Genomic DNA, 23,385 nt, shown 5'->3' on the forward strand with positions numbered 1-23,385 from the left:
GTCAGCATCATGGTGGAGCACCATGAACGTGATGAATGTGGATGGGCCATGTCTCAGCATCCAATAGATAAATGTCCCTTCAATACCTTATTTTTAGTGTAGACCCCAGACCTCAGCTGAGTTTGCTGTGCTTCAGCCCAGAGACCCTCTCTTTTACTTCCACTGAAGGCATCTAGGGAGCCTCAAATGGGGGCTTATATGAGGGAGGTTGAGACCAACATGCTCTCTGTTTATAGACTTGTCTGGTTTGGCCTGGTCCTTGATTGGTGACAGTTGATGTGTGTCTGATCACATGTGGCCTTCTTTTACTCCCACCACAGACTTTTGTTGGGCCAGGGAACTGGCAGTGATTCCGCTCACAGAGTGTGGAGGGGACCTGGGATCTGCCACTTCCTAAATTTCAACCAATTCTTATTTTCTTACACAAGCCCGTCCACCCCAACCTCCATGTATGGAGAGGCATCTGTCAAATTCCAGAGCTTTTCAGACTTCTGCAAAGGAAGATTGGGTTGGTTTCACAACTGCCTGGATTTCTCACTGCCAGCTGAGAAATAGGTTTGGGTTCTTTTTTCCCAGATCTGCTCATTATTTGCCTGTCTTCCCTCTGCTTTTCAGCTTTCAAGGTTTTGCTGCTGTTACCTTCTCTTTGATTCTCCCAAAGTCTTTCTTACCATATTGGTGAGATTTCAGGAACTGACTGCAGGTATTCACACCAATATCTATACCTGGAAGCCCCTTTTACTCCTCTGTTCTGCAAAGCTCTTGGTAAGGCATTTTTATATTTTAGGGGGTGGTATTTATGCCTGGCTTTCTGGAGTGACCGGCCTGAGGAAGAGCCATGCTGTACTGGCTGGGACACAGTCAGAGCTGGAAGATTCTCATGCCTAACCATTTCATCTTTTTCTTCCTTGTTCATCTCCCTTGAGAGTCTGAAACATTCTTTAAGCACAGGAAAGCCTGGGAATTCGATTGTAAGAATACTTTTTCTAACTGATTTCCTTTTTTTTTTTTTTTTTTTAATTTTGAGACAGAGTTTCACTCTTGTTGCTTAGGCTGAAGTGCAGTGGCATGATCTTGCTCACTGCAACTTCTGCCTCCTGGGTTCAAGCAATTCTCCTGTCTCAGCCTCCCAAGTAGCTGGCATTGCAGGCACCTGCCACAACACCCAACTAATTTTTTGTATTTTTGGTAGAGATGGGTTTTCACCATGTTGGCCAGGCTGATCTCGAACTTTTAACCCCAGGTAATCCATCCACTTTGGCCTCCCAAAGTGCTGGGATTACAGGTGTGAGCAACCACGCCCATCCCCAACTGATTTCCTTAAAAAGCACTTAAGATTTACAAGAAGAACATCATTCTCCCAAAGAATTAAATTACATTCATTCTGTTTCCTATGAAAGTTTTCCTGGAAATGTCCTCTCCCAGCTCTGAGCTAAACCAGCTCTTTGTTTATATATTTCTTAGGAATCATCCACTTCTACCATGGGCTGTCACTTGTGTGTATTTGTTTTTCTTTCTTACAGATAGTGAGTTCCTTCAAGGCTAGGAACTGTGTCTTATTCATTTTTAATCCTTCCCTCCTCCCTACCATTATCATCTTGAATGAATGAATGAATTGATCAATCAATCAGTCAGTTATTTAAAAGATTCTGAGCAAGGTAACGCCTGGTAGCACGATCGGGTCCAACTCCTTACTCTTCCACAGTGCTTTGCCCGCATAGACACTGATACAGGCTTGGCGGTTGGTCAGTTGAAGTGCAGAATCTTGAACACAGCGATAACCGGAGCCGCAAAGCCGGAGCATGGCAACCTCCTTGTGTTTCTGCCATGTCCATCTTGCCCGTGGTAGTGCTAGCACCATGATTAAGAAGGTAGATAGTAAACTCAGACTCTCTGGGTTCAAGTTTTGACTCCATTCATTATCAACTTTGTGAACTTGAGAAGTATGTATATTCTTTCTGAGCCTCAGTTTTCCCTTCTGCAAAGTGGGAACAAGATTGCTGCCTTGAAGTAAGTAAAATGCAAATTAGAGCACCTCCTGACACGTAGAAAGTGCACAGTAAATGGTAGCACTGCAGTTCTCCAATGGGTAATGAAAATATGACTTTTTTTTTAATCACTGATCTAATATTTATGAGCCCTGGTCCTATTGGGTTCCAGGAAAAACACATTTTAAACTTGGGTCAATCACACCTTAGACTCTTCCAGTCCAAGTGGTCTTGCAATTATGATCCAGCCCCTGCCACTTGAGTGCTCAGTCTCTCAGACTCCTCCTTCTGTTCTCCTCCAGGATTGCACCTAGGGATCCTGGAATGGGGGCTTATATGAGGGAGGTTGGGATCCACATGATTTCTGTTTATAGACTTATCTGGTTTGTCCTGGTCCTTGATAGTGATAGTTGATGTGTGTCTGATCACATCTGGCCTTCTGCATGCGGTGCCGGCTCCCAGCACTGGAGGCTGTGGTCCCTGCCCTATGCCTCCAGCTGAGAAGTCTTCACTTTCCATGGCTTCGGTCTGAACTCCAGGCTATTGCAGGTCAACAACTCCTTTCAGCATCTCCATTCCCCTCCCTTGACCATATGGAAACTTCTGGATCCCTGCCTGCCATGGACAGGAGGCTTGTTTCAGGCCTGCCTCTCAAGCTCCTCTCTCTGCAAAACTGCATTTATTAAAAGGATAAAGGTGGACCGCAGAATCATCAGGATCCCTCAGCTTCCAGGAATAAGATCCAGAACCTCAGAACCGGCTTGACGAGGAAATAGAAGCTGCTACCAGTGCTCCTGCCCCTGCTCTGCCAATGCTCCTCTGGGGCAGGAACTCATCAGGCAACTACTAGTAAACCATAACCCCCATGGAAGCTGGTCTCTGCCACCACCCATGCCAACAGACCTGGCTCCAGCAAGGAGTCCATGCCATCCAATTGCACACTTCTGAGCTGGAGTCTTGCTTGCCTGGGCTTAATCTGATGAGTGCCTGTAGCAGGCCTGTATTCTTCCTGCCAGGGAGACTGGGCTTTGAGTTTTCTGTGTTCTGGCTTTGGATGGTGGAACGATTGAGGTTGGAAATTTGCAAAATACAGCAAAGGTATTCAAAAGGGTCTGCACTGTGTGCAGTGGTATACACCTGTGATCCCAGCTACTCAGGAAGCTGACATCAAGGATCTCTTGAGCCCAGGAGTTTGAGTCCAGCCTAGGAAACATAGCGTAGGCCTTATTTCTAAAAATAAATAAATAAATAAATAACAATAAAAAGGACTGGGCAGCTAGACAACATGATGCCATATGAAGCAAAAACCTTTTTATTATTTTATTATGAAAATTTTCAAACCCAGAGCAAAGTTAAAAGAATTTAATAGTAAACACTGTATGCCGCTCACCTAGGATTCTACCATTAACATTTTACTAGGCTCATTTTATCACTCATCCATCCGTCTATTCATCCACCACACATCCATCCAACCACGGAATTTTTGGCACATTTCAAAGTCAATTGCAGACGTTGGTACACTTCCTTTAAACACTTCATCATGCCTACGGTTAACTAGAGTTTGAAATTTCTTTATTTTTTTCTTGATGTTGAATTCACATATAATGAGATATACAAATCTAAAGTGTACATTTGCTGCATTTTAATAAGTATAACCAAGATTCCAATCAGGATGTAGAACAAATGATCACTCCAGAAACTCCCCTCGTGCCCCTTTCCAATCTCTGTCTCTAAACCACCCCCAAAGGCAACCACTGTTCTGAATTTTTTCCTACCGTAGGTTAGTTGGCAAAAGCCCTTTAATTTTGGCTTTTCCCTGAAACTATGGAAATTTGGCCCAGAAAAGTGAAATCAGGTACAGAATCCGCCTGCTTCTCCTCCCTTGATCTCACTTCTCTTCCCCACACTCAGCAGAGGTGGGCTCCCATCAGTGCCCTGGTGGAAAGGACTTTCCTGAAATGGTGTATCTAGGTCAGGTGCAGTGGTTGATGCCTGTAATACCAACAACTGGGGAGACCAGGGCAGGAGGACCGCTTGAGGCCAAGAGTCTGAGACCCTCCTGGGCAACACAGTGCAAGATCCTGCCTCTATAAAATTAATTAATTAACTAATTAATTTAATAAAAATTAGCCAGGCATCATGGCACGCGCCTGTACTCCCAGCTACTCAGGAGGCTGAGGTGGGAGGATCACTTGAGCCCAGGATATCCAGGCTGCAATGAGCTATGATTCATTAAGCCTGGATCCTGATAGTTAATGGAAACTTAGAGTTCACTAAACCCTTTCTTCACAAAGCCTAGATTTAAAAACAACATTGTCTTATGAAGAACTAAGCAAAACAAAACAGAAACCAAAAAATCTGATTGGGCAGTCAGTGCTGGATGATGACCCACTGTAATTGGTCTCCTCTGCCCTCTCCCTGAAGCACAGAGACTCTTGGCTTCAGTGGGTGGGGAGTCCCAGGACAACATTATTTACCAGAAATATGGCTGAAAATATTTCAAAAACACTATCCCCATCACAGAATGCGTGAGCCGAACTGAACCAAGGGGAGGATCTAGAATCAGATGACACCGAGATGTTGATAGAAAAAGTGTTATAACCACTGACATCTCAATAGGTGCCACAGTATTCTCCCTCTGGTGGGCATGAAGAAGTATTTGCTGAATACGTTTTGACAGGAATGAATGACTCCCGAATGGATGAATGAAGAGGGGATCAAAAGTGAGGTGATCCCTGAGCATCCAAAGCATTAACACAGTGAGCTCAGAGTTGTGAGTTTGCAGCTTCAGAGCCTCTTGTAGGTGGCTCTGAATGTGTGATGTATGGAAAGACAGATAGATGGGGCCACAACTGGACACAGGTGACAGGGATGAGGCCACCTCTTACCTCCAGGTGTGCCGCACAGCTCTGGCCCGCACAAGTTGGGCAAGAGCAAGGTCTGCTGATAGTATTAGAGCATCTTATCTTCCAACTGGGTGAGCACCTCCCTGCAAGAGCTTGAATGGCAGCTGCCTGCCACCTACGTCACCGGCCACAGGCATGACCGTCAGAAGGAGGTGATATAGAGATGAGTTAGAGCTTCACAGTCTTTTATTAGTTGCCCAGTGACTTCGCCCAAGGGTGGGAGGGAACAGTATCATCTTCCATTTTATAGCCAGGTAAACAGAGGCCCAGAGAGGGGAAGGGACAGCCTGCCGCCCGACCAGTCCAGGTCTAGTTATGATAGGTTGTTCTGACTCATCATTGTCTTGTGAGGATGAATTCCCAAAACAACACAGGTGATTCCCAGCTGGAGTGCACAGGGGATCCTGTGCCCAGCTGGCTGTTTGGACCTTGGAATTCGCCCCTGGGCAGTACCAGGTGTGTAGTTGCTGGACCCATGGGGCTCTGGAAATGGGGGTTCCAAGCAGCAGAGAGGCTGAGGGTGCCACCCACAGAGCACAGCTGCTCTGGACTTTTCTGGCCCGCAGCCTCATCTTTACTGGAGGCCACAGCCTCGGGCCCCCTCCCCTGTGGTTTGGGTCATCTGCAGTTTTCTCGGAAGGGACAGACCTCGAATCCTAGAGGGGATGTGCACTCTAGACCAGTAGTTCTCAATCTGCTGGGGCTCAAGACCCCTTTACACTTTTAAAAACCATTGAAATCCCAAAGAGCACTTGTTTACGTGGGTTATAGCCATAGAAATTTACTGATTTGGAAGTTAACATTGAGAAACTTACCGAAATGTATGCATTCATTCACTTAGAAACTACAATAACTGCACTTTCCAAGAACAAAAAAGAAGCGTTAGTGGCATTGTTTTAGATCTAAACATTTTCTTTGGCAAATGTCTTTAACTCAATGGAAGGCTTCATAGAGAACAGCTGGATCCTCTTAGCTGCTTTGCATTCAATTTCTTAGACATTATATATCCTGAAGCCTCTGGAAAATTCCACAGTACATTCAGGAGAAGATGAGAATGAAATAGGCAAAAAACAAACAAACAAACCTTAAGAGTCGTCTTATAAAAATTCCCTAAGTCTTGGGGACCCTGGATAGCCCTTCGGGGACCACTGTATAGAGCACCCAAGGAACTGTTAAAATGCAGATTCAGCTCCAGAGTCCACATTTCTGTCCAGCTCCCTGGGGATGCCAAGGCTGCTGCCGGAGAACCACGCCCTCACAGATTCGCAGCTCCGCCTCTGACACGCTCTGAGGCAGGGCTAGGGAGATGCTCTGAGTCCTGAAAAGAATCATGGTGACCTCCCAATCCATGTAATTAAAACAAAAGCAAAAGAGATCAAGTGAATGCCACACAATTCTTATTTTCCCAAGGTGAGTCTTTTGATTTTTTTAAATGTTAAAATATGTTTTAGAATGTAAGCCAGGCACAGTGGCTCAAGCCTGTCATCCCAGCACTTCAGGCAGATCACTTGAGGCCAGGAGTTTGAGACCAACCTGGCCAACATAGCGAAACTCCGTCTCTACTGAAAATACAAAAAATTAGCTGGACGTGGTGGTGCACTCCCGTAATCCCAGCTACTCAGGAGGCTGAGGCGAGAGAATCAACTCACTCAAACCCAGGAAACAGAGGTTGCAGTGAGCCAAGATCGCACCGCTGCACTCCAGCCTGGGAGACAGAACAAGACCATGTCTCAAAAAAAGAAAATTGTTTGGTACTCACACTTTACTGGTGTCTTAAGCATGTGAATAGCTCGTCTTTGATCAAAGGGGAGGGGCCCTGCCCAGGCCTCTGCTGCTTGGCTTCCTGGAGAAGGCCTCGCTTCCATCCTCACTCCCCACCAAGAGGCCCTTATTTCTCTGAAACCCTGTCAACGGACAGGGTGCTTTAGCATGACCTCCTCTTCATTGGATTTAAGGCTTGGTGCTGGGGAGTATATGGGAGGACAGAGAGACCTGAATCCCTCAAGACGTCCTCATCAAGGAGGCTGAGGTGGGAAGCAAACAAGCCACTGCGGTGTGCGGTGCGCAGATGGACAGACAGACAGGTGGATGGATGACGGATGTGTCCAGGAGCTCCAAGCAGGCAAGACCCCTGGAGACTATGACAGTCAGGCTTCCTGGAAGAGCACGGAGCTGGAATTCAGTTTTTAGGACAGGAAAAAGGGGCAAAATGAATGAGAAATTCTTATTTTTTTCCCCTAACTTTAAAGATAATAGAGGTTTGTATAGAAAAGTAAAGCAATAGAGAAAGTAAAAATAGTTCCAACTCATACTTGCTGGCTGTGTGCCCAGCCGTGTTCCAAGTGCTTTACATATACTCACATTTAATGTCTACAACAATCCTATGAGGAAGGCACTACTTTTATCCCTGCGTTGCACATAAGAAAACTGAGCCCCAGATAGGTTAACTTATTTGCCAGTAGGGAACTAAGTGATGAAGCTGAAATTTGACCAAGGCAGTTTGACTCCGGAGCCAAGATCTTAGGCAACCATCTAAATGCAGGTAACCCGTCTAAACATTCATACATTGAGCATCTGCTACATGCCGGGTACCCGCTGAACTCTAGATTCATGCATCTGACTGTTGGCTGTGGTCTCCTACTTGAGCACATAGGATAGAAAACATGATTTCTGGAAGTAACTTGTTCAGCATCTTCATGCCATGGTGGGGTTGGGGATGTGACAGGTGCTGCTGAGCCTGTGTGAGGCCAAGTATTCATGCAAAGAAACAAAGAGACTCGGGACAAATTAAGATTGTACTGCTGGCTGAGTGCAGTGGCTCAGCCTGTAATCCCAGCACTTTGGGAGGCCGAGGCAGGCGGATCATTTTAGGTCAGGAGTTGGAGACCAGCCTGGCCAACATGGTGAAGCCACATCGCTACTAAAAATACAAAATTTAGCTGGGCATGGTGGCACGTGCCTGTAATCCCAGCTACTCGGGAGTCTGAGGCAGGAGAACTGTTTGAATCAGGAAGGCGGAGGTTGCAGTGAGCCGAGATCATGCCATTGTACTCCAGCCTGGAATCAAGAGCGAAACTCCATCTCAAAAAAACAAACAAACAAAGATTGTATTGCAAAAGGTGTTGAAGGTCACCACAAAGAGTTTGAACCGCGGACCTCTGTGGGAGTGAGAAGCCACAAGGCCTTTGGAACCAGGGATGCCACAGAATGAAAATACTGCTTTGAGAATATGTATGTGTCTAGAGGGAAATTTGGCAAAATAGGCCATAATTTTGCTTGTTTATTTGTCTTTAGGGACGGAGTCTTGCTATGTTGCCCAGGCTGGACCCAAACTGGGCTCACCGTATCTTCCCACCTCAGCCTCCCAAGCAGCTGGGACTACAGGTGTGCACCACCACACCTGGCTTGCTATTTGAACAATAATAATAATGTTTTTGAAAGGTAACATATACCCACAGTCAAACATTTCTAAGAGTTTGAAAATTAGGTTTCTCCCTGACTTCTCGTTTCTACCACTTCTTTTTATTTTCACCTTACTTTTTGTTTTTAACTTAACAGTGTACCTAGGAGACTGTTTAATATCGACATGTATCAATCTGCCTCCTCTCTTTAAATAGCTATATAGTATTTGATTACATGGATAGATCATAATTTATCCCACTAATAAAGACAGGAGAGTTTTCACTCTTTCTGTTAGAACCAATGTTGCAATAAATATCCTTGTACTTAAATCTTTCCACACTTCTGGATCCATTTGCCAGACAAATTTCTGCACGTGGAATTGCCACCATGAAGAGTGGGTTCGCCTCAACAATTCCACTTTGCAGAAATTGCCCCATCATAGAAGCACACAAAAATACATGCAAAAAATTACATTTCTTTATAAGGGCAAAAAACTGGAAATGAATTCCTATCAATTTAAGAACGGTTCATAAAATTATGTAAATTCACACAAGAGATGACATTAATAATGACAATGCAGAGGTATATTCTGTGATTTGAAGAGGGAGCACCATAATTGGTCAAGTAAAAAGGACAGGTTACCAAACAGTTGCTATCTATGATGCAATTCATGTGAATGTATTGTCACGTGTATATGGCGACATGCATGTATGCTTCCTTCTTTCCCTGTATTGCTTGAATTTTGTACCTGAGCCTGTATTGTCTTTATAGCCAGAAGAGCAATTAAACTGCTTTTAAAGCATCTGATTATTCCCCGGGCACAGATTTTAATTTGTGAAGCACCTACTGTATGCCTGGCATTGGGGTGCCCTGAACTGCCCAAGGCTTTGGCTCCTGTCATTTCTAGCCTGATCATCAGAATCAGAGAATGTTTCCGGGTGGGACCGGTAACACCTAGTTCACACCCTTATTTTACAGATGAAGGCATTAAGGCCCAGAGAAGGTTAGTGATCTGCTGAAGGTCACACCGCTAGTTTGGCCCAGAGATAACAGAACCCAGGACTCTAATACCAGGCTGTGATGCTCACCTCTAAACCAATTATGGGCCGGGTGCGGTGGCTCACACTTGTAATCTCAGCACTTTGGGAGGTCAAGGCAGGCAGATCACCTGAGGTCAGGAGTTTGAGACCAGCCTGGCCAACAGGGTGAAACACCGTCTCTACTTCAAATACAAAAAATATTAGCTGGGTGTGGCACGCACGCCTGTAGTCCCAGCTACTTGGGAGGCTGAGGCAGGAGAATAGCTTGAACCCGGGAGGCAGAGGTTGCAGTGAGCTGAGATTGTGCCCCTGCACTCCAGCTTGTGTGACAGAGTGAGACTGTCTCAAAAACAAAATAAACGACAACAAAAACGGAGTATGAATCATTATTTGGGGTCTTGGGGAGGAGAGGGCAGTGATTTTGATGCCTTGTGTTCTGGGAGCTCCCATCCAGGCAAACCCAGGATGAAAGATAAAAGGGCCCCAAATAAGACCATCATTAGTGGGGAGGAGCCTGACCCTGCACGGGCAGAAAAGCAGCTTCAGCAGGGCCCAGGGTCTGCAGGGCCGCAGTCTGTAGGGTGTTGAGGAAGGAGCTGCCCTGGCCTGGTGCCAGATGTCAGTAATTATAAGGCTACGTGGGCCTGCAGACAGCCCATTAAAGATGCTTGATCTGTGTGAAACCAGGAAGCAGAACTCAGCCTCTTTGCCACCTTCTGTAAGAAATCCACCCATATCAAACACTTTGGGGGTTTTATGCAGTTTTCTGAACACTGGGTTGATCCCATGGCGTGGTGTCATCACACTGGGCTCAGCACAGTCGTCTCCTTGCCCCTCCTCGTCATCTTTCCCTCAATTTTACCCCCTTCCCCTTCCCATTCCTCACTGGCCCAGGCCACATCCAGCCTCCGATAGCCCCAAGTCATCCATCAAAGCATTTCTCCACAAAAAAAATCTACCCCACCAGCTCCCATGAAAATAAAATCCCCCCATTTCATTACACAAAAATACTTTAGATGCCTCGAATTCCAGCATCTTCAAGCCCAGAATCGTAGACTTTGAGCTGGAATGGCCCTGAAGAATAATTGAGTCCAGTCCCTTTAGCTTATAAGTAGAAACACCAAGGTACCAGGAGGGGAGAGGTCTTGCCCAAGGTCATGGGACACCCATGGCGACCAGGTCTCGAAGCTCCTGGCTGGAGGCCACTCACAAAGTCAGGGCAGATGGGTCTGGCCTGTGAGTCAGAGTCAGCCCTCCTCTTTTTCTTCTCTACCTCCTCTCAAGAGTCTAGTGTCCACTAGGGGAGTCTAGCGGCCCTGAAGGAGGATTATGGACCTCTGCCTCTTTAGATGCCTGCAGAACGAGAGGAGCTGTTCACCCAGGATTCTCCTGGTCTCACCCAGGAGGGGAAAGGGAGCCCCAGACTGACCTAGCTCTGCAGGATATAACCATGTACCTTGGGGTCCTCACACTGAGCCTCCGTTTTCTCATCTGAGGGCTGTTGTGAGGGCTAAAAATGGCCAACCATAAATCCTAGTTCCCTCCCACTCTCCCTCTCCTTCCCCATTCTGTTTCTTGCTAGACTTGTGATCTTTCTGAGCCTCAATTTCTCCACAGTCCTGCTCCCAACTCCACGTTTCCAAGGTCTCTTGGCCAGAGCCACTCCCACGGTAAACCCCTCTAGGTGCACGCCAGAGCAATTACCTGGTGATTCTGTGTCTCGTGGCTGTCACTGCTGGGGTGGAGGGCCACGCCTCCTCTTTTGAATTCTGACTTTCCTGCCTAGGAGTGTCCCAAGGTTTTCCTTGTTAAAATTGGTCTGGCTGCCTGCTGTGACACGCCACACCGTCCTGACGGTGCACACACCACTGTGTGGAGGAAGAGGGAGTCCAGCTGGCCATCGCATGGCAGGTGAGTGGGCAGAGCCTGGGGCTTTGGGGAACCAGGATTCATGAGGGGGGCTTCAAGAAACAGGGATCTGTGGGATGATGTGTGATCCTTCATTGTAAAATCCTGTGTCCAGGATTTTATAGCTGGACAGTCCCCCATGAACACATGAACTCTTCAATGTGTGCTCCTGAGGCCCAGGATGAAAAAAGCCAGCCCTAGACCACCCAGCAAGTCCATAGCAGAGGCTGGCTCAAGCACTGTCTCCTAGGATGGGGCCAGGTCTCACCCCTGTGCCTCGCAGGACGGAAGGAGGCAGGCACAGGAAGGCAGGGGCAGAAGAAATAAAATCTTCTCGCATTCCATGCACATTCCATGGACCCAGAGACATTTCCGGGCATAGCTGGGGACTGTGGCCTGGATGGGAAGAAGTGAGAGCGCCCACAGGCTACATCCTCGCCTGATTCCCACTCCAAGCACTCGAAGGCAAGAGCAGCTCTGGCTGAGGTGAAAAGAGCTGTATGACCTTGAGGAAGAAAATTTGCCCTTGGTACCTCTGTTTTCTGATCTGTGCAATGGGGATTATAATGCAAATTATCTCACAGTCCTGCTGTGAGGAGTTGGTGAGACCATGTGTGTTGTTTCCTCACCACACTTCTCAAGTGGGGACTTGTAAACCACAGAAAATGTGAGTCGGGCATGGTGGCTCACGCCTCTAATCCCAGCACTTTGGGAGGCTGAGGTGGGTGGATTTCTTGAGCTCAGGAGTTGGAGACAAGCCTGGGCAACATGGCAAAACCCTGTCTCTACAAAAGAAAATACAAAACTTATCTGGGCGTGGTGGGCACCTGAAGTCCCAGCTATTTGGGAGGCTGAGGTAGGAAGATAGCTTGAGCTTAGGAAGTTGAGGATACAGTGAGCCAAGATCACACCACTGCACTCCAGCCTGGGCAACAGAGCTATACCCTGTCTCAAAAAAAAATAAAGAAAGAAAATGTATCTCCTACAACCTCAATATAGTGAGCAGCAAATTCCCTCCACAAGAACTTGTTAGATGCTGGGGTCCAGTAACGAGCAAGCCAGCAGAACCGGGGGTCCTACACTCACAGGTGTTCAAGGGGCGTTTCTGAGTCTACGCCTGCCAGTTTTAATTGTTCATCATTATGTGAGAGTTTTATGAATCAACTATTTGTTTGTATTGTGCTTGAAGCTCTGGGGCACATGCGCACATCCCGCAGGGGTGCTGCATAGGTACACACATGCCGTGGTGATTTGCAGTCTCCGTCCCTCCCATCGCCTACGTCAAGCATTTCTCCTAGTGTTTTCCCTCCTCAGTCTCCCTGCCCCGCTCTATCCCTCCCCTGCCTCCCCACCCCACAACCTACCCCAGTGTGTCAACTATATTTTTTTAACTTTCAAAGGCAGGTATTTTAATTTCCTCATCATAATCTAGCTTCCTCTTCATATCTCCCCCTGGCGGTTAATAGCATTACTGACCACGCTCAGCCTTTCAGGCTCCTAGGATAGGTCTGCTCTGAAGACTAGGCCTTGCCAACCCCAGGTCACAGCCCAGACTGCCTGTTTCCACAGCTGGGGCTGCCTTCCTGATGGCCCGGATACAGAGGAGATCGACTGCCTTTGTTCCTCCAAGATCTGCTTTTCAAGGCTCACCTAGATGATCCCTCTTCCCTAGGCATTTGATAATCTATCAGACTTAGACTTAACAGTGTCAAGGTTAATTGCTGAGGAAGGGAAAAAGTTGATGATGCCCATTGTTAGATCTGTAACTAACTTGCTGGGTGACCATTCCTCTCTCTGAAGCTCCGTTTCTCCTTTTGTGAAATGTCAGCATTGGACTTGTCACGCCTATGTGAACAGATTATGTTTTGGATTGGATTCAGTTCCCTGGGTCTTCCGGATCCTGAGCAGTAGGCCATGCCTACTATGTGATCTGTGCTCCAATGACTGAGACATCAGATGGAAAGTGTATTCGTCCTCCTGGAGCTCCTCCTATCCCCCTTCCCTCACTCCATCCATGGTGGACATTCCTCATTGACCCCAGAGCTCTTCCCTCCAGAGCCTGGATGTGGCCCCGGAATGCTTAATGCATTTCTTCAAGTACCAGTGGATCAGGGTTGGCAAAGAAGATGAGACCCTTTTGCCATGATTAAATTACAATCATCTTTCAGGTCAGAGAGTCCAAGAATTGAGTGGAATACTCTGCATAAGGCTGGCTCTGGCTGGGACGTTGGGTTGGAGTCGATGGGTCACTGCCTCCTGGTGAGAGAGAGGCCAGCAGCTTCCAAAAAGACCAGGAAGGAAAGGGAGATGGGACGGTGGCCCCAGAAAAGCCCCAGGCAACTCCCCAATTAATCATTTAGCCATGGAGCTCAGGTGCCCATGATGCATACTGAGCATCGGGTCATAATGGGGCCCATTAGAAACCAATTAGGCTCAGTCCAGAGTCTGAGAGATGCTACTGGCTTCAGCAGAGCTTCCAGGGCTCAACCCAACTGGGCTGGGACAAAGAACTCAGGAGGATTGTATCACTCAGCTCTCTGGTATCACCCAAGGGCAGGAGGAGGAAGATGGATGAGCTATGAGCTGGCCCTGCGGGTGGGAGGGTGAAGAGCTGAGTGGGCAGGAGGCAATGTTCTGCACATAGACCCTCCTCTTTCTTAGGTGGAGCTCTGAGGCCAGCTGGTAAGCAAGTGAGCTGGGAGAAGGGGAGGTCGGAGGGCCAGGAGTGACGGGAGAGGCCAGACTATCAAGGACCATGAATGCCAACAGGATGGTTGTAAATTCCGTGATGCTTGAGCAGGGAAAATGACATGCTGACATTCAGAAAAGCTCCTTGCCCTCTCTGAACCTCAGTTTCTCCATAGTGATGGGAGGGATTGAACAGGATGAGCTGAAAAACACTTGGAGGCTGTTGGGGCCATGCAGTCACTTAGGTGAGAGGCAAAGAGGGGAGAACAGCATGAAACCCGTGTATGTAGGAATCTGGGAGGGGAGGACCGAAGGGATTGGGGGAGATGCGGGGAAGGAGGTAACGATGTAAAAATCCCTGTCTGTAGAGCTCATCACTGTGGACCCAGCATCAGGCTACGTACCCGATGAACAGGGAGACATTCTTCCTGGTGAAAGCCCATTGCCCTAGCGTGTGTATTAATGGCTTCTCCTTTCACTCTCAGAATTCCCTGGTTTCAGTGATGCATTTTATCATTAACATATTTATAATTACTACCTCATCTAATCCTCCTCAAAACCCTAGAAGGAAGACACTATTATTGCCACGTTCCAGAGAAGGAACTCGGATCCTCAGAGAGGCTCAATAACTGATACAGGGCCACGCAGCCAAGTAGATGCTTCGCGGTGGCATGAATCGGCAGAACACTGGGATGGCAGCCAGGAGGTCCTGTGTAAATAATGATAATAACACTCACATTTCCTGAGAACCTAGTATGTGCCCAGTACTGGTCTAAATACTCTATGTGAATTATTTTGCTTAATTCTCCCGGCATGAGGAGGTGGATACGATCATCACCCTCATTATCACCAGGAGACTGAGTTTCAGAGTTCACTCACTTGCCACACAGCCAACAAGGGGAAAAGCCTCAGCCCTGGAGTTGGTGAGCCTTCAGTCCTGGGCTGGGAGCTCATCCTGCGTATCCCAAGGGTGAAGGCCCCAGGGCTGACAACAGGCTGCTCATTCTGTCCTCAGGGCCTTGGGTGCACTGTTAACTGGAGGGGTCCGAGAGCAGATGCTGCCTCTCCCCTCCCCTCCCTGGTTCCCACTCAGGGGCTGTGTGACAGTCCTCACATCAACACACTCTGGCGGCTGGAGGTAGTCTTGTAGGGAGGAGAACTGACAGGAGTCCTTGGGGGTAATCAGAGGCACTTGCTTCAGCAAACCACAAACTAGCCAAACCATCAGAGTCCCGGGTCATTTCACAGAGAAGGAAACAGACTCAGAGAGGCAGTGGGTGGGGGTGGGTGGTCAGTGGCTTGTCTGCCTGCCCCTGTCAGAGGCCACACACACCCTCCTGTTTCTCACTCTGTGGAAGGAAAGAAATTAAGAAGGAAAGGCAGGCTTTGGAATGTGACAGCTTGAGAGAGGGATTGTGGGGTGTGGACCGTCGGGGTGTGGGCAGCTGACAGGGTGTGGTGCTGATCCTCGAGGGCAGGCCCAGGACGCTGCAGAGCATCAGTTCCCCTTTCCATACCCCAGTCAAGAGATGGGGAAAGACATTCATTAATTTATTCATTCATTCAACCAACGTTCACTGAGCACCTACTATGTCCTGGGCCCTGAGCCAGGCTCTAGCAACCCAAAGAGGAGGAAACTCAGGCCTTGCCTTCGTGGAGCTCTCGGTCCAGGGGGGAGAGAGATATGTAAGCAAACAACTGAAACACAGCATCCCTGATCACAGACTAGGGTCCGAAGCCTTCATCTTAGCAAAATTTGAGTTGAGCACATGGAAGGGGTGATACTGGGTTTATTTTGACAAGGGGCCTGGAAACCATCTCACACACATCACCTCGCCTTGGGCTGCCCTATACAAAGGAGCCTCTCCCTATGCCTGTCAGTCTCACTGTGCCCACGAAGGCTGGGAAGGACACTGGTTAGGACAGAACTTAGCTGTAATCACCAGTAGCTCCCCCTGAAGAATCTTGGACCCCATTATTTGTGGCCATCACCCCACAAATGGCAGGTCATGGAGGTGAGATGCTGATGGGTGTGGACGACTTAGATCACCAAAGCAGCAGCTCTAGGGACAGATTCCACAGGGACTCGAACAGTGACAGCCTGGGTTATGAGGCAAGTGTAGAGTTGGGGAGGGGAGCTGCCGGGAGCTGGGGAGGTTGGGATTTCTAGGTAATGTTTCTGCAAAGCCATCAAGGAGCAAAGGAAGAAGTGTGTACTATGGGGGTAATGGGGAGCAGAATCGGGACAAATGGGGAGAAGTTGAAAGAAGAAAGAGCTTGGCTCAGCAAAGGGAAGGACTTTCTAACATTGGGCGGTAGGTGAGCTACCTCTCAGAGGTATGGCAAGCTGAGACCATGGTCAAGTATCCACCAAGAATTCAGCCAAGGGAATTTGCACCTTGGCAGGAAGTTGTGAGAAGATGGTCTCTGAGATTTGAGGATAATGATGATAATGGCAGTTCTGACTCATCCCACCTCCAGTTGCCCATCTGTGATAAGGATGCAGATGCCTCAGACGATGGGAGCTGCTTTGGGCTGTGGCACGGAAGGGGAAAACTGCAGGATCCATGGGGCTTGAACTCATGACCCAGGATCCAGCAGCCCTCATCCAATCCCTAACTCCCTTTGTATCCAGCCCAGGGGCATGCCAGGGCTGAGATAATCACCACCCAACAACCTCACTCCCTGCTTCTGACTCATCCACTAAAAAAATAGCATCCTGTTCTGGCGTCTCCCTGCATAGATTGCTTAGGAAGTAGCAACATGAATTGCGGGTTACAAATCCAGTGTGTCCTCAGGCAAAAAGTCACTGTCCTCCTATTTCGGGGTCTCAGTTTCCATGTCAGTAAATGGAGACCTGGGCTCCGAATGGCTCTTTCAGCTCTGCTATTAGACTTAACAATTCTATGTCCAAGGTATCTGGTTGGGGGAGAGGGTTTTCTGACTAAACCAAGGTCATCTGAGTTCAAAGTTTTCTGACTAAACCAAGGTCATCTGAGTTCAAAGTTTTCTGACTAAACCAAGGTCATCTGAGTTCAAAGTTTTGGAGTTTCAAAGGTTTGTGCCTGCCCTAAAACGACTGGGGTTAACTTGATGTGAAAGCTTTGGTTCTATTTTCCATTGAGACAATTGGCAGAACAACAGGAAAGCCCCCTGGCACTGCTGTTCCAGCTCACGCCACACGGGGTCACTAGTGAACACTGGTCCTGCACAATCTTTGCTCACTCACCACAGCCGGGTCTGTAGGGGCTCCCAAGCTTGGGACACGTGTCAGCTATGTGAATTCCTACCCACATGTTCAGTCACTAGCCCCATATCATGATGCCAGCAGGGGCTTCCGGCCTAGGCTAAGCTAAAACTAGTCTTTTCCATGAGTCTCAAGCCTGAGTATTGAGACCACAGCACCAGCCCAGACAGCTCACAGGTGGAGAGCAGTCGGGGGGCTGTTGGGATATAGACAAGAATCTGGGCTCTCTCTCCATGTTTCAGTCATCAATTGCTGTGTAGTGAACCGCCTCAGCACTTGGCTTCAGACAACAACCATCCTCCTGCTTAAGAACCTGCAATTTGGGCAGAGCTCAGCAGGGACAACTTGTGTCTGCATCAGCTGGGCCGCTTGCCTAGGGGGCTGGAGGACCCACTTGCCAGATGGCTTAGTCCCATGGCTTCCAAGTAGTGCTGTCTGTCAGCTGGGAGCTCAGCGGGCTGTGGGTTGGAAGCCTTGGTTCCTCTCCAGGTGAGCTTTTCCATGGGCCATTTGGGTTTCTTCATTGCATGGTGGCTGGATTCTAAGAACAAGCAACCCCAGGGAACCAGGAAGAAGCTGTATTAACTTTTATGATCAAGTCTTAGAAGTCATAACGTGTCACTCTGTCTTAGCCACAGTCTTCCAGGTCCAGGGGGTGAGAATACATACCCTGCTTCTCAATGAGAGGAGTATCAACATCATATTGAAAGGAGAGTATGTGGGACGGGAGATATTATTGTGACCATCTTTGGAAAACAGTCTACCACATGCTGTTAAACAAAAGCTTTCACAAAGATGCTGCAATCTTTAAAACGTCAAACATTTGACCAGCCCTGTCCAGACACTGGCCCAGACAAACCAGTGTTCTGATGCCTCTGGTGAAGTTCGTGTTGAATTTTAGAGTCTGGGACTTCTAGGCTCTGACTCCTATGGGGTCAAAGATAAAGGTACCAGAGCCTGGGGATAGACAAGCCGCAGACTCAGGAGGCAGATTGCCGGCTCCAGCACTTAGAAGGCTGTATAACTTTGGGTCAGGTACAGTGGCTCATGTCTGTAATTCCATCAATTTGTGAAGCCAAGATGGGAGGGTTGCTTGAGGCCAAGGTTTGAAACCAGCCTGATCAACATAGCAAGACCCCATCTGACTTTTTTTCTAAAAACAAAGGAGCTGTGTGACTCTGTGTCTCAGTTTTCTCGTCAGTGATATTGAATACCTCCCTCATATGGTTTATTAAGATTAAATGAGCTAATATTTATGAAATATTTGGAAAAGTGCTTGGTTCATAGGAAGTTTTATTAAACAAAACCTATACAATGGCCTAGCCAGCAATTACTGAACACTTCCTGTATGCTTGGCATCAAATAAAACACAGCCAGGAGTCGCATGACAAGTGTCCTTGGGTGGGGAGTACTTAGTGATATAACTTCAGTGGTTCTCAACTGTGGCAGATTATATTTCACAGTGTAGTCATATCAGTAGAGATCTCAGCTCAATGTTCTTTTTACAATGGGACATTGGTACATTTTCAGCAAGAGATGGGGCATCTTTCTTCTCTTTGAACCTGGGTAGAACTTTGTAACTGCCTTGACCCATAGAATAAGGTGGAGGTGACAGTGTGTAACTTCTAAGGTTAGATTATAAAAACTATTGCATCGGCCGGGCGTGGTGGCTCACACCTGTAATCCCAGCACTTTGGGAGGCCGAGGCGGGTGGATCACAAGGTCAAGAGATCGGGACCATCCTGATCAACATGGTGAAACCCCGTCTCTATTAAAAATAGAAAAATTAGCTGGGGATGGTGGTGCATGCCTATCGTCCCAGCTACTCGGGAGGCTGAGGCAGGAGAACTGCTTGAACCCAGGAGGCGGAGGTTGCGGTGAGCCAAGATGGCGCCATTGCACTCCAGCCTGGGTAACAAGAGCGAAACTCTGTCTCAAAAAAAAAAAAAAAGCATTGCATCTTCCACTATGGTCTCTGAGATCATTTGCTCAAGGGAAACTAAGCATTACGCCAGAAGGCATCAAGCATTCCCATGGAGAGATCCACACGGAAAGGAACCAAGGTCCCTAACCTGTATTCAGCATCAATTTGCCAACCATCTAAGTTAGTCACCTTTAAAGTGGATATACCTGCCTAGTCAAGCCTTCAGATGAGTATGATCCCAGCTGACGTATGATAGCAACTGCATGAGAAACTCCAATTAAGAGCTGGCCGGCAAAGCTCTGCCCAAATTCCTGACCCACAGAAACCATGGAAGATAACATATGATTGTCACTTTTCCAAGCTAAACTCTGGGTTAAACAGATTGGTTAAGAAGCAATAGATAAGTAAAATATCAATTATTTTGTCCCCAATACCCTCTCAATAAAACAAATATTTGATAGCATCTCTTCACCAACCTGAAATTGAATTGACACAACTTACCTACTTCTATACACCACTTTTTTTAAAATTGCATTCTAACTATAATATAAAGAGTAAATAAAAGGAAATCCATTTTTTGCTAAACATACTTGAGTATATAAATGCTTATTGAAATGTTAGCAGAAGACATGATGAAGTGATCAGACACCATCCTGTGACTGCAGTGACAAGGCCACCCCGTATCCTGAGTGAACACAGACAGAAACATGGACATTGTCTGAGCCGCAAAAATGACTAAACACCCCCATGGCTGGGCCAGGATGAATAATGGCTGCCTCTTTACCACTTACGACTCTAGCCTCGATTCATTCTTCCCACCTTCTACATGAGGACTATGAAGATACTCAGACACAGACTTGCCTCATTCCAAGAGCAGTCTCCAATACGGAGCAAAGCCCTGCTTCTTTGAACTCTCCCCAAAACCACCTCACACAAGCTGCAATCCTGTAAGTCCTCTCTAATACCCTCTTCCTGAGATGCCCCGTGGTTCTTTGCGCTGAGCATTCTTTCTCACTACCATGAGCGATGTGCCCTTCCTGTTCCTTGTGCCGGTATGTTCCTAGTGGCCTTTGGCTAGAGAACTTTGACAGAAAAGAAAACAAATCTCAGTATTCATCATTCATAATGAGGGCAGATGGTAACAAAACTTGTGTGTCAGTTTATATCTGTGCACGTATATTTGTTTGCAGGCATATGGAGTATGGAACGTGTAAAAATATTTCTATGTCAATCACAATAAAAATAGTATAACCACTGGCCCAGTGGTCAACAGCTGAAAGCCAGGATGCCCATGGACTCCACTCCTGCCCTTGCTTGTTTGTGTGCCCTGTGGCAAGTTATTTCACTTCTCTTGCCCTCAGTTTCCCCATTCATTCATTTATACATTTAAGAAATATTTGTTGAGCACCTTCCAAGTATCAGGCACTAAAGATTCTTCAGTGAGCAAAACAGACAAATCTCCCTGCCCTTACGAAGTTGATATTCTTGAAAGGGAAGGTAGGCAATTAAAATAAAGAAATAAAAGACATTGTAAGATGTCAGTAAGTGCCGTGGAGGAAGATCGTGGAGAAGGAGGGGATAATAGTAGGGATGATTTGCAATTTACAAAGGGGTGGTCAGGGAAGTTCCCACTGAAAAGGTGACATTTGAGCAAAGACTTGAAGAAGGAGGCAGAAGAGCAGGTTCTGCAGGAATCTGAAGGGAGAGCAATCCACATAGTGGGAACAGCAGGTGCAAAGGCCCTGAAGAGGGAGCCTGCCTGCAGGTTCTGGGTCAAAGGCAGACTCCTCATCCCACTCCAACTGTTGGTGGTCTGCCCCCTATGAGCCCCTCCAGCCTCATTGCCTTCTCCTCACATCTGCTTTCTCTCAAATTTAGAAGTCACTGTGCTCCCTCCTGTCTCTCTGCCAAGCGCCGTAGGTGCTGCCTAGAATTCAAGGGTGCACACATCCTAGAGTTTTACGCTGTTGCTTGCAGTACTCTGGCAAATAGTTCTGTTAATCTAACTACTTGAGTTTAGGTGTTCTGTGCTCTCGGGACTCCCCATGCCTGTCCCTTAGGGTTCATCTCAAAGCTTGCCCCTAAATGTTTGAGATCTATCTGCTTAATGCCAGTCTTCCCCACTGGGCTATCAACTGCTTGATGTCAGGGCCAGTAGGTATTTGATGGACTGTTGGGTCTGTAGCACCCAGCATGATGCCCAGAACTTGAATGAATGAACCCGGAATAGAGGAAGAGGATCTTAGATTGAGACTAGATCCATCGCTCAACTCTCTCCTGGAGACACCCATCCAGTTTAAGATTCAGTTTCAATTCTGCCTTCTTGAGGAAGCTTGCTTGTCACCCTTCAGACCAGGCCAAGCCTTCTGTTACTGTTCTTTCAGCTCCTGTCCTTCTCCCTGGCAGCATGTATCAAAGCAAGAATTAGTTATGTGGACTCACCCACTTAGGTGTCACCCCTGGAACATCATAAGTAACACGCATTGAGCTCTCATGTTCTGGGCACTCTAAATGACGGGCCATTATCCTAACAATCATGCCACAGCCATTTTTATTCCCATTCTGCAGAGCAGGGAACTAAGATGCAGAGAGGTCAAAAAGCTGGGCCAGGGGCAGGGCGCGGTGGCTCAAGCCTGTAATCCCAGCACTTTGGGAGGCCGAGGCAGGTGGATCACGAGATCAAAAGATCGAGACCATCCTGGTCAACATGGTGAAACCCCGTCTCTACTAAAAATACAAAAAATTAGCTGGGCATGGTGGCGCATGCCTGTAATCCCAGCTACTCAGGAGGCTGAGGCAGGAGAATTGCCTGAACCCAGGAGGCGGAGGTTGCGGTGAGCCAAGATCGCGCCATTGCACTCCAGCCTGGGTAACAAGAGCAAAACTCCGTCTCGAAAAAAAAAAAAAAATCCCCTAAACCAGGGGTCCCAAAAAAAAAGGTGGGCCAGGAATGGTAACTCACGCCTGTAATTCCAGCACTTTGGGAGGCCAGGGTGAATTGCTTGAGCTCAGGAGTTTGAGACCAGCCTGGGCAACACGGTGAAACCCTTTATCTACCAAAAATAACAAAAAATTAGCTGGGTATGGTGCTATGTGCCTGTAGTCCCAGCTATTTGGGAGGCTGAGATGGGAGGATGATCACTTGAGCCTGGGGGGCAGAAGTTGCAGTGAGCCAAGATCGTGCCACTGCACTCCAGCAACACTCTGTCTCAAAAAAAAAAAAAAAAGGAAGGTGGCTCAGCCAGTAGTAGATGACCAAGTCAGAATCTGAACCCATGTCAGCTTCCCCCAGAGGACCTGCTCCTGACCATCGAGCCATGCAGTCGCACCGCACCATGCATTGTGGCAAGCCCACATCTATCTTGTTCTCCAGTACATGCTCAGCACCAGACACCAGCCTGGCATAGAGAATACACAGTCAATCCTCAACACTTGTGGATTCTGTATTTGTGCGTTGCTAATATTTATTTTTAAGTCCAAATAAATACTTGGCCGTTCAGAGACGTGTACAGAGTACAGAAAAATTGTGTTGCCTGATCTGGCATGCACATTCCCAGCTGAAGCTGAGCAGGCAATGTTCTGCCTTCTCACTTCAGCTCTCATACTACGAACGAATATCCTTTCCCTGTCCATTCAAAACTAGGTTTATTGCATTTTTGTGCTTTTTAAATTTTTTTGGTGATTTCTCTGTTTAAAATGGCCCCTGAGCATAGTACTGAAGTGCTGCCTTGTGCTCCCAGGAGCAGGAAGGCTGTGATGTGCCTTACATGGAAACTACGTGTTAGGTAAACATGCCAGCATGAATTATAGCAATACTGGCCACAAGTTTAATATTAAGGAATTAACAATATATATTGATGTATCTCTGTTTTCTTTCTTTCTTTTTTTTTTTTTTTTTTTGAGAGAAAGTCTCACTCTATGGCGCAGGCTGGAGCAATCTTGGCTCACTGCAACTTCTGCCTCCTGGGTTCAAGTGATTCTCCTGCCTCAGCCTCCCGAGTTGCTGGGATTACAGGTGTACATTACCACGCCCAGCTAAGTTTTTATATTTTGGTAGAGATGGAGTTTCACCATGGTGATGGTCTCAAACTCCTGAGCTTGGGCAATCTGCCAGCCTCGGCCTCCCAAAGTATTAGAATTATAGGCATGAGCCACATGCCCACCCATTAAAAATAATGTATCTTTAAACGGAAACACACATATAACAAGGTTATATACTGACCAATTGATCAATAAGTTGGGACCAGAGGTTCACAGGAACCTAAACCTGTATTTATTTTCC

At 47.3% G+C, this 23,385-nt stretch overlaps 1 long non-coding RNA gene across 1 annotated transcript; it reads left to right on the forward strand.

Annotated features, from left to right (window-relative positions):
* The first annotated feature begins 13,691 nt into the window (after positions 1-13,691).
* On the forward strand, positions 13,692-14,671 carry LOC144582828 (uncharacterized). Its single transcript, XR_013536272.1, has 3 exons — positions 13,692-13,926; positions 14,109-14,177; positions 14,498-14,671. It is a non-coding gene; the product is annotated as an uncharacterized LOC144582828 (long non-coding RNA).
* Positions 14,672-23,385: the final 8,714 nt, after the last annotated feature.

This window comes from Callithrix jacchus, chromosome 5 (assembly GCF_049354715.1).
Source record: "Callithrix jacchus isolate 240 chromosome 5, calJac240_pri, whole genome shotgun sequence".
Taxonomy (NCBI): domain Eukaryota; kingdom Metazoa; phylum Chordata; class Mammalia; order Primates; family Cebidae; genus Callithrix; species Callithrix jacchus.